Raw genomic sequence first — 15,296 nt, forward strand, 5'->3', positions numbered from 1 at the left:
TGCAGTAATTTTGTAGATCTTATCTATTATTAGTTGTCCGGCAGGTGGGGGTGCGAAATACCCGCAGTAGAAATGCTGGTGGCAAGAGCCCACTAAAATCCAGGACAAATCCAGGAGCGTCTGATCCAGAATTAACGGCTGTCTAGGTCTGCGACTGATCCCTGACGGACGGCAGACATTGGGCGTGCTGCCTTGTACGAGAGATTTATTCGGAAAGGCTGGGAGAAGTAAAGTCCGAAATGAAACAAAATCAATGCAATGAACAAAAAGATTTTATACCCCACGTGGTAATCCACTAAATCTGGAAAATCCACACTCTTCGAAGGGTGGTCTCGCAGTTTCTGGGGGAGACCACTTATTGCATCAAACATCTACTACCGACCCTTCTAAAAGAACACCTCGGGTCATGCGGTTACCACCATATGGTAAAACCAAAGAAAAAGGCGCAAACAGAAAAATATCCATATGGGTGCAGTTAATGAAATAAAAGATCAGAAAACTGAAAACTACCACTTAAATATAAGAATAAGTGAGCTAGAAGCGTTTTGTGAAAAATGAAATCCAGTATCTCAGAGGGGAAAATAATAATCTAAAATTGAAATCAAGCAATCTAAATACAATAAAGGAAATAAATACGGAAAAAGTTACGACAAGAAATCGAAGCTCCAAAGTGTGCTAATTGTTCTGAGGCACATCCTGCGAATTGCAGGGGCTGTATAATCGCAAAGGAATTTCAAAAAAGAGAAAATAACCATACACAACATAAACCAATAAAAATTATACCAAGAAATACTCCCAAAACTTCAAAAACCCCAAAAACAACTACACTGGATAAAAAAGTGCAGGGAATACAATATGCCCAAGTGGCGAGTGGTGAAACATATAGCCATACCAAAAAACGAATTTACCACCTAAAAAAAATTCTGAAAGCAATATAAATATAATGCAAATGATGCAAAATATGATAAAAACTATGATAATGTTTATGTATGTACGCCAAAAAGAATAAAAAATAATAGATGAAGCTAAAATAAGAATTGCGACGTGGAACGCAAATGGCGTTCTCAATAAAAAGTGTATATTAGAAACATTCCTAAGGACCCAAAATATTGATATATGTTTAGTAACGGAGACACATTTAAAACAGCAAACAGATATAAAAATAATAGTTACATAATTTATAAAGCGGCGCATCCTCATAATAAATCGAAAGATGGTTGCGCAATTTGGATAAGGAATAATATGAAACATAATGGAATAAGTAAGTAGAAAGAGACGAAATCCAATTTGTTTCTGTACGAATAGAGTCTTATAGACAAAATTTCTATATTGTTGTACTTTACTGTCCTCCGGGACGTGTTATAAAGAGTGATTAATTCAAAGATCTCCTGAATCTCCTTAAAGAAAGATTCTGGGAGGTGACTATAATCTCAAACATATTGATTGGTGTTCTAGATTGACCTCAACAAGAGGAAGAGAGCTAAAAAAAGTTATTAAAGAGATTGGTTGTCACTACCAATTCACTGGTAGACGAACCTATTGGCCGAATGATAGAAATAAAATATCAGATCTGCTGGACAAGAAAATTTTATAGTCAAGAAAATTCGCCAAATTTCAGAAGATAACAATGATTTGGATTTCGATCATTCTGCACTTATATTAATTTTGAGACAGTTACCAAGAAACAAAATAAGCTCATGTTGATTAATAAATCCGCTGACTGGGCTAGTTTTAAAGAAGAGATAATATAAACTTAAGAATAAGAAACTTAAGAATAATATAAACTTAAGAATATTAAATAATAAACTTAAGAATTAAATTACGAACCCAAGATGATTTGAACTCTGAGGTAGAGAATTTCAATAAAATCATACAAAGCGCTCCCTGGAATAATACATGGACTGGACTTATCCGAGAGAAATACTGAATATGATAAGCGAAAAGAGAAGAGCTAGACGAAGATAGTAAAACTCACCAGATCTGGCAGATAAAACTGCATTTAATCGACTCACTCAGGATCTAAAAAGAAAAATAAGAAGAATCAAAGAAGATTCATTTGATAATTACATTAAAAATTTGTCAGCAGAAGAAGAAAGTAATTATTCCTTATGGAGGGCTACAAAAAATATTAAAACGTCAACCTTACATGCCCCCCCTATTAGGGGTGGGTATTAATGGGTAATAGAAAACAAAGATAAGGCTGAAATATTTGCAGATTATCTTGAACAATTTGTGCAATAATTTTTGTAGACACAGCATAGGATTTTGACAAGGTTTGGCACGAAGGATTAATATACAAGTTAGAACAATATTATCAAAGCAATATGTAGATATTTTCTCTTCTTATTTAACCGGCAGATTATTTAAAGTCAAACAGAAGGGATACTATTCCACATTTAGAGAATAAGAGCAGGTGTGCCTAAGGACTGTATTTTGGGAAAATACTATATCAACTCTTTACAAGAGATGTGCCTCAAACAGAAAACACAATTGTGGCTACATATGCTCACGATACTGAAATTATGGCTGTAGCATCGAATATTGACGACGCCACAAGAAAGTTACAGCAGGCATTAGTTTTGATGCTTGGACCAAGAAATGGAAAATAAAAGTAAATGAAACTAAGTTTGCATAAGTAAATTTTGTAAATAAAGTTCTTGTAAACCCCCAACGTGTTAATTTAAATGGGATAAATATTGCGCAGGAAAATCCGGCAAAATATCTAGAAACGACACTGGGTGTTAAACTAATATTTAGAAAACACGTTAAGAAGAAAAAAACAGAATTAGAATTAATATATAAAGAAATGTATTGTCTCCTAGGTCGCAAGTCAAGGTTGCCGATACAGAATAAGGTCCGGGTCTATAACCAAAATATTAAACCGGTCAAGTTGTATGGTATCCAGTTGTGGGGATGTACCAAACATATAGGGTTTTACGAAATATGGTGGATGCCCCTTGGTATGTGCGAAACGGAGATTTGCACAGAGATCTAAAAGTTCCATATGTAGCTGACGAAATTAACGAAAAGGCGGTGAGACATAGAGCTCATCTGGAGCAACATGTCAGTATAGAGGCCTCTCGGCTCCTTGTTATCCGAGATTCTCCCAGGAGGTTAAAAAGGATTTATCGCAAAATGCGCTACACCAAATCGGGGAGCGTTCAATCGCTTTCAATCTATATCAAAGAAAATTTGATGGTTGGTCTAAGTGGACTGGTATCAGAACATAAGGAGGAGGTTTTGGTGGTAAAACACATAACTAACTATGGAATGCACGGGAATGGCATGTTAGTAGCATTTATGCTTTCCTCCTTCCTTCGATGAAAAAAAAAATCTAGTATAAGAAATTACTTTAGCAATTTTTGTAATAACTTTTTTGTACACAAAAGGTATTATACGGTAGCTGATGTAATGTTGTGTCAGCATTTCACATGTGGGATGTCTTCTTATTAAAGACATCCCACATGTGAAATCGTATTTTTTTGCTTTCAGCAATATTTGAAATAGCTCGTCATTTAATCAAACCGAGTTTCTTCTTACAACGAAAGTTCTGAGATACTATTTAGTCTTTGATTTTTTGTACCTTTGCAAATTTTTGTCTATCTTGTTTATAATTGGACTAGTATAAGTGAATTAAATATTAGTTCTAAGATTTGCACAAAAATACTCAAGTTAAAAATGCTGTAATAAAAAAGCAGTTTTAAAAATCCATGGTTTGCAAAGTAGTTTTATTAATTTTATTTTTTCATACAGCAATCCCTCCTATAACGTAACCTCTTACTATATAATTTCGATATATGTAAATTTTATTTTTCCTACCTATTTTCACTTAATGTAATTTTTACCTCGTTTTACATAATTTTAAAATAATTTAATATGCAATAATCTATTTTTTTTTTCATTTAAATTTCTTTCTTTACCAACAGACAACTTACTAGTTTAGGCAAATATCAAGTACATACGTATACATACATATGTATGTACATACATATTAGTCATATGTATTAGTTTAGTTGGACCTCCTATAATGTAATTTCACTTAACGAAAAAATTTTTCGGTCCCAAAAATTACGTTATAGGAGGGATTGCTGTATTTAATATTTACGTTATGTTTCAGTTTACGTAATGAAAAAGATTTACAAAGAAGTATGTCTAGTAATTGATTTAGTTAAGGCACAAAGATATATTTTGAAGTAGGAGAACGATTACTATTACTTTTTAGCTTTTGCAGATGTTCACCAGATATTAATGTTGTCTAAGAAATAGGTTACCGATGTTATATGAGGGGCTCAGAAGCAGAGTGGCGTAAGCCACAATGTGGATTATGCCACTTTGCTTTTGAAAAATCAGAAAATTTTTGCAAAATCAGAAAATTTTTACAAAAGCAAAAGTACTTTTGTGAAAAATAAATAGGGAAAAAGCTATTTCGAAACTGAACACTAATATTACTGATTTTAGAAGATGTACATAACCGATTACAGCAAAAAAAAATTTATTTTCTTATTTGTGGCTTACGCCACTCTACTTCTGCGACCCTCATATAACTCGAAATAGGATAGGAAGTCGACACTGTTCAAACCTTAATAATTAAGAAGTGGGTTATTAATAAGAATAAAAATTTCTTCTCGAGTTGGACTCGAACCAGTAATTTACCGCTTTCTAAGCGAGCGCCCTGTCAACTGACCTATAGAGGTACGAATAAACTGCCAACAAATTCTTCTTCACATTGTTTTGTACTGTAATCTAAATGAGTACTAAGTACTATGTACATGAGATGCTACATGCAACCTTTTATTTGAAACACACAATCATAGGAACATATAAACAGGTATTGTGAATATTACTTTAATAATATTACTAATTACTAATGTAACGTGTAGCTATTTTATTTTTCTTTTATAATTCATTATTAGTTCTTATAAGAATAACCAATGAATATTCAAGGTGGTGGATTTTTTACAAAGAAACTTTTTTCTAACAAACTTTCAAAATTTTAGGGGTCAATTCCACAGTCAGATTATTCTTATATATATTACAATTACAAAACAAATTGTTCTATGGAAATATGTTTATTCATATTTTATTCCATACACCTTTCTATATTAAATGGTGCAAAATTTATAATACACCTTTCTATATTATGGTACAAAATTTTTGTAAGCAGACAGAATTTTTGTAAACATATTGAAACGTGCCAAAAAAGTATCTTGCATTTTTCGGCACGATTGAAGCTAAACATTTGAACATTTTAAAGAGAGGGATTCAAACATTTTATTAGGAAGACAGTGTGATTAAAATATATAAAATTTAATATAAACGACATAAAATATGTAAAGTTCAGCGAAGGAAGATTCAGAAAAATTAAAACAAAAGCGATAAAATATACTTATATGTACATATGTACATAGCTGTCATATGTAAAATTCCTAAATACTGGCTATGCTCAAATAATGCCTTTATATGTACATATATAGCTATTTTTGAGGTGTGAAAAAGTACGGGCACTTCTAAAGAACTAGAGACATGGGATAAAAGACATTAGATAAAGTTTTGCGAGTAGGGTCCCAGAAAATCTGACACTGGAACTTTTTAAACCCGATTTAGCCAATTTTAAAGATTTTCTGTGAAAGTTCTTGTAAAACAAAAATACTTTGTATATATCTTTTTTTTTACACTTTATATAATTAGAAACACAAACCAAAAAATAAATATTGGAAAATACAATTATTATCTTAATATTTTTAGGATGAAATAGGCTTAGATAGAATTAAAGCTTTTTGCAAACACATCAGATGTTGTGGGTTATCTGGATATTAAAGCTTCATTTGTTATTGTTTTGAATGTTTTGTCAGGAAGCTTTAAAAAAATACACATGCATAATTATCTACTTAATATGCATCTGCTTACAATCTCATTTCACAATTTTCGAACGAAAAATTCGAAATGTTCAATTCTAATACCTATACTTATGTTCACATATATTTGAACAAAATTAATATGTTGTATATGCCTATAAACCTTTTTAGTATTTCAAAAATTTATTTTTGTAATATGTTTAGCAAAATAGTTTATTAAATATTGTATATAAATTAATTTCTGAAAGTGTGAAAATTGGCGAAGTTCTAAAAAATCTAAATTGTTTTATTATATGTTTAAACGTATGCATTTAGTTATGTTTTCTTTTCCCTATTTGTTGGAAAATGTGTTAGTTAGAAAAGTATTTATTAAATTTATTAAATTTATTGACAAACTTTTTCAGACAAAATTTTACAAGAAAATGTTATTTTATTATATTAAACTTTAGCAAATAAGGTATTTAGGGGCGAAAACTCGCTGATATTGATTTTTAAGGCTAAAACTTTGTTATTTTCATTTCCAATAAGAACGCATTTTTCAGGGTTCGATTTTTATTATAACAAGATTTAATAATAAATATTATTAGTGTTACCGAACGTAATTATATAGTATATAGATTCTAATTAGTAAAGTATTATTTTCTCTTCTTACATTTTCTATTCTTATATTTAACTCTTCAAATTCGGGTTATTGCTAAAAAAAAAATACTCAAAAAGTATTAGGTCATGAAGCTGATCAATCATTTAGTTATATACTTTTTTGTAATTATTTTTAAGAGTTTTAACACAGATCGTTTGCGGGGCGGACCCTCCACCTGGCATTATAGCCAACAGACAGTGTCCAGTTAAAACCCTATCATCGCGCCAATGTCCTCCCGCCGGAGAGATATCAGTTCCCTAGGGTGACGCAAGTCTAGCTTTGGTCACAACTTCCTTGTCGCGATACATATTGTTCCATTCGCCCATTTGAGATTGGTACGTTCTACCGTTGCACTGCGTAGCAGCAGTCTGTGAGTGTTTAGAGGCATGCCCAGGTTCTCCTTTCCATTTGCCTAGTAGTACCCCGAAATCCCACTGTGCCCAGGAACGCATACCAAGTTTATCTCGAAGTACCACGTCTTTTCGTTAAGAGACGACCTACAATCTAGGACCGTTCTGGACCTACGTCCAGAAGTTTACGACTGCAGCACTCGCTTAATCGCGGCCTAATTGTTCGTAAAGATGTTTACAATGCTCACGGATACCACATGCTCGCCAAGGCAGCGCAGAGTCTCTCCAATTGCAACCACAACAATTGGGCTTAAAATACAGTGTAGTGGATTGGCAGGCGGGACTGACGGACCATTACGTGATGCACCTGGATCTAGAAGAGGTCTTGCTGGGCTTGCACCTGGACGAAGATGCAGAAAAGACGCTGGTGGATATTATACCTACAAGATCAGTATACCTGTCCTGAGTGTTTCGGCCCGAAAATTTGAAAGATTTGGTGGAGAAGGCTAAGTCTCTCCGAGTCGGCCTCATTAGTGGGAACGATGCCAATGCGCATCATGTGAACTAAGGAAGCTCGGAAACTAATATGAGAGGTGAGCCACTTTTAGAATTGATTTTGAATACTAACCTCACATTATGTAAAAGAGATCTAGAGCCCACTTTTATTGCTGAAAATCGGAAGAGGTTTTGGATATTATCCTTGCCTCAAACATTCTTGCTGCTTTAGTCACGAATTGGAAAATGGCCGAAAATCATTCCTTTTCTGACCATCGTTATATAGGAATTTGAATTGGCAACCAACCAGAGTGCTCCTTCAGTTTTAAGACGCATACAAGTGTAACCTCAGGATATACAAGCATCAACTGAGAAGGAGAAGGCGCAGGGATCCTCCTGCAGGCAAATTTGTGGAAGGATTATGGGGACTGCGGAGGCCTCTAGACTTAGAAGGATCTTGGCAAGTGACCCAGTCGTGACGGGTTATTCCCCGCAACTGCAGGCTCCTGGACCAGCTTCGCTTCGGAGTTCTTGGGGCTGTTTATGAATGCGCACTTCCCAGAATATTTGGGGAAGTCTATTCCAAATGCCGAGGATTTGGTCACCGAAAAGGGACCATTAACAACTTCCAGTCTTTCTAGTCAGCAGGCCCAGTCGTAACAGTGCCGGTGAAACTACGGAATGCGGTCGAGGTCATCCTGCCCTGGCTGCAAATTATCTACGCATGCTGTATTGACCTAATCCACATTCCAAGATCATGGAATGTTGTCAGGGTCGTCTTCATTCCTTTGGCGGCTCATGCATTAGGCGCTCAGTTGGAAGGTGCATCCCGCAAGGGCTGTGTTTTCTCTTCTTCCCTGGAAAGTGGTTATTAATCAGTTACTAAGTATTCCTGGAGGGAGAGGGCTATAAGGTATAAGGTGGTCGCCCACGCAGATGACTTGGCTGTGGCCATGTCTGGGATCCACCTGCAAGTTTAATTTTGTTCGTTAATCAGTATTGTTTTTTTTATGTTTATTATTGATATTATTATTTTCCGTAATAATTTTAATAAAACACAATATTTATTTGATTACCGACCGTATTCTGTATACAATAGGAAGGTTATGTGATGGCAACAAATTTTGCATATCGAGTTTTCGGTGGGAACGTACTTCTCCATAGTAGGGAAGTGTAAATAGACTATTTTTAGCAACCAGTCGGTCTGTCGACCTGTCCGTCTGTGTGTGCACGCGTGTATCTCAAGTTCTGCTGAACCGATTTTAATGAAACTTTATACGAGTATGTAAGTTTATTTCGACCATGGCACGGATTGATCAACTTTTGGGATATATCAGGCCTCGGGAACTGCCCTTTTTAGCGGGCCTGTTTTACATTTTTGACCATTTTGAAGAAAGTATTTAACCGATTTACTTGAAATTTCATATATAAGGTTTGGTCGACCGTCCGCGAAAATTTCTATGTTTTGGAAGAAATCAGGCATCAGCAAATGGACGTTTACTACGGGCCAAATATACATTTTTGTGTATATAAAGAAAAATAATCAACCGATTTCATTGAAATTTAATATTTGAATTCCCTGTATTAAAACAATGAACATATAAATTTTTTGGAAAGATCAGGGCTCGAAAACTTATTTGCGGGCCGATTTTACATTTCTCATCATATCTACGGAACGAATTTATGGGATTTCTTGAAATTTGATATTTGAGTTCTGGTTGTTACCGAAACTAAATGGCAAGCATTTCAGGGAATTCGGGTAGCACAAAGCGAAACTCTACTAAGAGCCAAATTTACATTTTTCTAGGTATGTTAACTATAAACTTGGTAATGTCCTAAAAATTGATCAGATCAGATCAGATTTTTTAACTTTTAATTTCAATAAAAAAAGAAATTTGACATAAAAAATATTCTTTATATTAATTTCTTAAAATAGATCTTTATTTTCTTATGGCTAGTCTTAAACTAAAAAATTTACTTTTAGAAAAATAAATCCCATTCTGATAGTTTTACACAGAGTAGTAATCTTTCATAAGAAAAGGGAAAAAAACAAAAATGGTTCTAATATCGTCTGGTTGTTTTTAAGTAGTGTCGAAGTTAATCTTTCGCACTTAAAAACGAAAATTTATAAAAAAATATGTTTATTAAGTTTTTATCATTGAAATTTGAGATTAATGAAAATTATGAAAAAAACAATTACTTTACTTATTTGGTCAAAACCGTGTGAAATAATTTTAGAGTAAAATGAGAAAAAAAAAAATATAATAAAAAAAAACAGAAATTAAAATTTTGAATTTTAATTTTTTATGGGAATAAAATTTTTATGAGAATAATATTAATTTTCAGAATCAACAGAAATTTTTGAATTTGACTCTATGATTTCTGCAAGTGTTTGTTTAGTTGGATATATAATTTGCACACCCTAAATGGGCTGATGCAGAGGGTCCTCAACCTCAATTCGAATTGGCGACCGGCTGTGGACTAACTCTTAAACCTCAGAAGATGAAGCTAGTTACTTTCATTAGAATTTATAAGATTCCAGGCGTAACTGCTTCGAAACTTGACAGTATCCGTCTATCCTTTAGTAGCAAGGCTGGATTCCTGAGGCTGGTTTTGGGTTCAAAGCTGAACTTGAAGTCTGACATCATTAAGATGAAAAAAACAACTATTGCGCTTTACTCGTGCAAGGAAGCCAGCTGGAAGAGGTAGGACCTGAAACTAAACATGGTCCTGATGTACGGAGTTCTAGTGTAGTGACGTACTCATTTCTAGTGTAGTGCTCCGTACTCATTTGAACCTGAGATTAATCAGCAGGGTCCAAACGATGACAATGTTACTTCTTGCTAGGGTTCTGCGCTCCACTCCTATTCAGGATCTTGAGCTTCTCTTGCATTTGCTGCCATTGGATATACTGCCATTGGTCGTGTGGCCTATAGGTCATAAAATTAATCTTTTAGAGAAATTTAGAAAAGCTTGAGGTTTCGAAAATATAAGGGAACGCAAATTCAAATTTTCTAAATTTGCTATTGAATCTTAATTTCAATTAACAACTTAACAATTGATTCCTAAATAAAAACGAAAATAAGTAGAATTGAGTATGAATGAATGATTTCAAAAGTTGGATAGTGTTACACAACAATTATTCTGAATTCTATATTTTTTATTATTACTTTCCCACTTATTTAAATCACCAAAATTTCTAAAATTCTAATTTGTCAAAACTTAATATTAACGCTGATCCAAACATTATAGTTAGTTAATGTAAATATTTTACCATACATAACTTTGACTATTTTAGAAGGAGTCAAATTACATATATTTTATTTGTTAACATTACTTTAAATAAATTTGAGACCTATATGATAAAATATGGATATGATATGGAAAACTATGAATTTTATAAATGCATAAAATTGCTTACTAACCTATTTCTGTGGGAAATAATTAATTTTAAGTGGTATAGTTTTTGTATAAATAGGTAGGGTTTTTAATAAATAAATTAATTAAGTGCAAAATATGAAGTTAGTTCACTTAAACTATCTAACAGATAGTAAGTGCGACAATGTTTCACGCAGCCTTTAATTTGTTTGACATATTTTTCAATACAATTTAAAAGACTTTTACCAAAAATAATTGCTACTGTATCATATTTTTTGGACAAAATTTCAGTACTGCATCAACAATTTCTATGAGATAACCAAATAGTTGCCGACCGCATTGTGTATGCAATAACGCAGGTAATTCGATAGCAACAAATTTTCGATTTCGAGTTTTCGGCAGGAACGCCCTTTTCCATGGTAGAGAAGTGTAAATAAATTTGTTTTTAGCAGCCTGTCTGTCTGTCTGTGTATGCACGCGTGTATCTCGAGTTGAGCTGAACTGATTTTCATGAAATTTTATGTATAAGTTTATATCGACTATGGCCGTACGCGGAATCTCCTAACTTTTGTTAAGAGGTTCTTTGTATGTTTTTGCGTATACAAAGAAAAATAACAACCGATTTCCTCGAAATTTAATATTTAATTTCGAGCTGTTAAAAAAATAAATCTATAAAGTTTTTGGAAAGATAAGGGCTCGGAAACTGATCTGGGGCAGATTTTACATTTTTTACCATATCTACGGAGCGGAATAATGGAATTTCTTGAAATTTAATATTTGAGCTCTGATTTTTACCAGAAGTTACTGACGAACTTGTCGTGTACTTCAGGCGGCACAAAATGAAACTCTGCTAAGAGCCAAATTCAAATTTTTCTAGGTACGTTAACTAAAAGCTTATTGGTGTCCTTAAAATTCTAAAGAAGTGTTTAAATTGCATTTTCATAATCTTTTGGAATCTTTTTATATACTTCATACTTTTACTAATCAATACAATAAACATTGCGGCTGGTTATGTGCTGATAACATCAGATTTTTTTTTAATTATATGGCAACAATCGTAAGTATCAATCTGCCAAATATCCGGAAAGTTTATGAGCAGTTTACATATGTTTTTCTAAAAAACATATGTAAAAGTAGTTTACATATGGTTGTTTCTCTAAAATAGCGTATACAGTTTTTAAAATTTGGTCACTTATAAAATATTGCGGCTATAAGAAAAATTAAGCAATTTAATTTAGTTTTACGGGGCATAATGACATTGTTGAATTTCAATTTTTTTTTCGAAATTTTATTACTACCGTTTCCATAATTTTTGTAGTAAAAGTTCGTGAACATAGGCACTTTTTCGAATGTTTGCCCCTGAAGTTTATATATCGTGATTGCATATGCAAGACGCAATGGCAAAGATACTTATGAATAGTATGTGTTTATATGAAAATCCCGCTACAACATTCTACTTGCCAACGAATTATAAACAATTAAGGAAGGACCATCTTGAAAAACAATGAAGTCGAATTCTATCTAGTTGTCTATTTCTTTGTTCCAAGCATAGTCAAAGTTCCGGAAATGTTATAGCACATTTAGAAATTGAAATTAAATATACACATTTTTATATTACAAGATCAACATATCCTTTTTTGTATTCATACTTCACTGAACTGAGCTGATTAGTTCACTTCTTCAAAAATGAATCGTTCATCGTTGACTAAGAATTCCAATTCTCTTTTTTAGTTATTAAAAAAAGTTACTGCATATATGTACATATTTCATTTACAATTGGTAATTGATATACATTTTATATTTTTCCTTATTTATTTCTGTCTTAATATTACGCAATACAAATAAAATTGAATTTTTACGGAAAAAAATTCGATTTGCGGAAATTTTTAAATTGCAAAAAAAAAACATAGTATAAAAAATTACATTAAAAATAAATTAAATTAAATTAAAAATTTTAATAAAAAAAAACTTATTTTTAGGAATTTTCTGTTCAAATATACATATACATATGTTAATGTTTAATATACATATAAATATTTATATGTTAAATATAAGTACATATCTGTAGATATATAAAAACTAATGTTTTATATTATGAAATATGGATCAGAGCAAAATAATGCAAAGAATTTATGTATGTAATTGCTTTTTTGTTTAGGAATTAAAATTTCCTATTGATTCTTGTTATATAACATTTTAATAATAGTAAAATCCTACTATATTTTTTGAAAATTAACAAGAAATAGGTACCTACAGTTACTCACAAAATTGAGCATACACCCCTATTTAAATTATATTTCGTTAAATATTAAACGATTTTTTACCACATAAAAATTAAATTAGTTGAAAAACTAATTTAATTTTTATTTCCATTACTAAAAAACTAAATTGAAAATTTAGTTTTTTAGTAATGGAAGTCCATAAAAAAATAAGAAAAAAAAACTATACTATCCCCCGGAACCACAAAAACAAAAAAAAAGTACAGTTTTATGACACACAAAATTGAGCATACACGAATTAAACTCAAAACGTAAAACGGGAACTTCCCAAATAAAATTTTATTTTTTCGAGTTTTTAGTAGAAAATAGTTTATGTAACATTGTTGTACTTGAATTTAACATAAAAAGTGGAATATATTATTCTATTTTACGATTGCTTGCAAAATGGAAGGAAAAAGACGACAGACTGACATTTCTACTCGAAAACTAGTTATTTCCTTGTACTCGAAAAAAAAATCAATGCGTGAAATTGGAGAAATAATCGGGCGGAGTCATGCTACAGTGCAAAAAATTATTAACAAGTGGAGATATGAAGGAAAATTAACAAATAATGTAGGTAGAGGGAGAAAAAAAGTTTTATCTGCACAAGATGAACGGTATGTTCTTAGAAAAATCAAACGAAATCCTAAAGCAAGTGTACCAAAATTGACATTGAAAGTCTCTAAAAGAATAAATAAGTCAATATCTACAGAAACTGTTCGCCGTGTTTTACGTAAAAACAACTTAAATGGTAGAGTTTGTCGAAAAAAAACCTTATATATCATTGGCAAATATGAAAAAGCGCTTAGAATTCGCTAAAACTTATGTAAACCAACCTCAAACTTTCTGGGAGGATGTTATTTTTACAGATGAAACTAAAATTAACATATTTGGTTCTGATGGAAAGCAAATAGTTTGGAGAGAACCAAATACAGAATTTAAAAAAAAATATATAAATCCCACTGTTAAACATGGAGGTGGTTGTGTTATGTTATGGGCCTCTATGGCTGCAAGTGGAGCTGGAAATTTTGAGTACATAGAAACTACAATGGATAAATTTAAATATCTTGATATTTTAAAAAAAAATTTGCAAGAATCAGCAAAAAAATTGAGACTGTCTTCTAATTACCACTTCCAACAAGATAACGACCCGAAGCATACTTCGCATATAGTAAGAGAATGGTTATTATATAATGTGCCAAAGCAATTAAAAACTCCACCGCAGTCACCAGATCTCAACCCCATTGAGAATTTGTTCCATCACCTCAAAAGCAACGTCCAAAATTGCAGCCCCTCGAATAAAAATGAATTGAAACTGAAAATAGCCGAGATTTGGACAAATATTCCTCCATCTGTCACTAAAAAGTTGTTTGACTCAATGCCAAGACGATTAAAAGCAGTTATAGAAGCCAAAGGTGGCCATACTAAATATTAATTTAAAAATTTCAAGCTTTTCTGTGCCTTATTTTTATTGTTTACTTTTGTTGTATGCTCAATTTTGTGTCTTAAAAATGAAGTATATTTTTGTTTTTTGTTAAATATTTATTGAAAAATTATTGTTTTTTATTTAATATTTTATGAATTATGTAGAAAAATAAACATATTTTCAAAATAAAAAAAAAATTTTAAAAAATATATAAGCATGTATATATTATTTTAACTTATGTGCTAAAAAAGTAGGTGTATGCTCAATTTTGTGAGTAACTGTATATAAGTTTAGGTAGAAATTATGTGGTGGCAACGTAATGTAAGTAAAAAGATTCGATCTACGGATAAAATTTCCAGAACACATTAGTTCCGTAAAGCGATGGATGAGTATACAAGTAAAATTATAAAGATATACTAAATCCAATACTCATAGAAACGAACGACATTCTCCTATATGCAATATTGATAAAAAGCAAATGAGACGTAAAAAAAATTAAATACTATACACACAAAAGTGACCGAATTAGTTGCTTTATCAATATAATATACAACACAAATAAAAGTATTGAATGAAACGAAACATGAAGTATACATGAAATCCAATACAAATAAAATTGAACACTTATATCTATAACACAATATATATACCCAACTCTCTTTTTACACGGTCTAAACTGGGGAAACTGGGGAAATTTCCAGAATTTTTTTAGTCGCACTTTATATTTGTCTGTTTTTTCAAAATTCCGTTATCATTAAGAATGTAAACATAATTGTATTTGAAAGTGTGCCGAAGAAAAAAATATTTGTTTTTTATAAGTTTTAGTGTCAATATAATTTCTGTTTGGATTTACTTACAACAAAAAGGTAATATTATTGCGTAAATTTAATATTA

General features: G+C 31.8%; 1 protein-coding gene across 1 annotated transcript in view; it reads right to left on the reverse strand.

Moving 5' to 3' along the window:
* LOC129614972 (homeobox protein orthopedia-like) overlaps window positions 1-15,296 on the reverse strand; it is a 79,561-nt gene that overhangs the window by 35,311 nt on the left and 28,954 nt on the right. The window lies entirely within an intron of this gene.

Source organism: Condylostylus longicornis, unplaced genomic scaffold, assembly GCF_029603195.1.
Source record: "Condylostylus longicornis isolate FDR11 unplaced genomic scaffold, ASM2960319v2 ptg000132l, whole genome shotgun sequence".
Classification (NCBI taxonomy): domain Eukaryota; kingdom Metazoa; phylum Arthropoda; class Insecta; order Diptera; family Dolichopodidae; genus Condylostylus; species Condylostylus longicornis.